General features: G+C 46.1%; 1 protein-coding gene across 1 annotated transcript in view; it reads left to right on the forward strand.

Moving 5' to 3' along the window:
• The window catches only part of LOC101855036 (serine-rich adhesin for platelets), a gene marked incomplete at its 5' end in the record, with an annotated part of 54,048 nt that overhangs the window by 811 nt on the left and 51,127 nt on the right, over positions 1-2,110 (forward strand).

The raw sequence follows: 2,110 nt of genomic DNA on the forward strand, positions 1-2,110 counted from the left end.
ACAGACAGACACGTGAGTACACACACAGACAGACACATGAGTACACATAGACAGACACTCACATGAGTACACACACACATGAGTACACACACACAGACAGACACAAGAGTACACACACAGACAGACACGTGAGTACACACACAGACAGACACATGAGTACACATAGACAGACACTCACATGAGTACACACACACATGAGTACACACACACAGACAGACACAAGAGTACACACACAGACAGACACGTGAGTACACACACAGACAGACACATGAGTACACACACACAGACACCCACATGAGTACACACACACATGAGTACACACACACATGAGTACACACACACAGACAGACACATGAGTACACACACACAGACACACACATGAGTACACACACACAGACAGACACATGAGTACACACACAGACAGACACATGAGTACACAAACACAGACACACATACACACACATGAGTACACACGTAGAAACACAGACATACACACAAATGAGTACAAACACACAGACACACACATGAGTACCCACACAGATACACACAGACATACACACACACACATGAGTACACACACACACACACATGAGTACACACACACATGAGTACATACACACACACATGAGTACATACACACACACATGAGTACACACACACACATGAGTACATACACACACACATGAGTACATACACACAGAGACACACATGAGTACATACACACAGACACACACATGAGTACACACACACACACACATGAGTACATACACACACACATGAGTACATACTCACACATGAGTACACACACATGAGTACATACACACACACATGAGTACATACACACAGGGACACACATGAGTACATACACACACACACATGAGTACATACACACACACATGAGTACCTACACACACATGAGTACACACACATGAGTACACACACATGAGTACACACATACATGAGTACATACACACACACAAGAGTACACACACAGAGACACACATGAGTACACACACACACACATGAGTACATACACAGACACACATGAGTACATACACACACACATGAGTACACACACACATGAGTACACACACACATGAGTACATACACACACACATGAGTACACACACACAGGAGTACATACACACACATGAGTACACACACACACATGAGTACACACACACATGAGTACATACACACACACACACATGAGTACACACACACACGAGTACATACACACACATGAGTACACACACATGAGTACATACACACACATGAGTACACACACGAGTACATACACAGACACACATGAGTACATACACACACACACTTGAGTACATACACACAGACACACATGAGTACACACACAGACACACATGAGTACACACACACAAACACACACATGAGTACACACACACAGACACACACATGAGTACACACACACACGAGTACACACACACATGAGTACACACACAGACACATACACACAGACACACATATGAGTACATACACAGAGATGGAGAGAAGAAGAGATGGAGAGATGGGGAGATGGAGAGATGGAGAGAAAGAGAGATGGAGAGAAGGAGAGGTGGAGAGAAGGAGAGATGGAGAAATGGAGAGATGGAGGGATGGAGAGAAGGAGAGAATATGGAGAAATGGAGAGATGGAGAGAAGGAGAGATGGAGGGATGGAGAGAAGGAGAGATGGAGGGATGGAGAGAAGGAGAGATGGAGAGAAGGAGAGAAGGAGAGATGGAGGGATGGAGAGAAGGAGAAAAGGAGAGCAGTCATGAGCACAGACCAAAGTTAAGAGCCTCCGGCGCGGTCCACTTGACAGGGATCTGCTTCATCCCCGTGGACACCGTGTACTCCTGCTCCTCTCGAGACATGCCGAAGTCCGAGATCTTGATCACATTTTGCTCCCCCACCAGGCAGTTCCGGGCAGCGAGGTCTCTGTGGGGGACACACACACGGTGACACACTCATAGACACACACACACACACACACGGTGACACACTCATAGACACACACACACACACACACACGGTGACACACTCATAGACACACACACACACACACACACGGTGACACACTCATAGACACACACACA

Source organism: Aplysia californica, unplaced genomic scaffold, assembly GCF_000002075.1.
Source record: "Aplysia californica isolate F4 #8 unplaced genomic scaffold, AplCal3.0 scaffold00378, whole genome shotgun sequence".
NCBI classification, from domain to species: Eukaryota; Metazoa; Mollusca; class Gastropoda; order Aplysiida; family Aplysiidae; genus Aplysia; species Aplysia californica.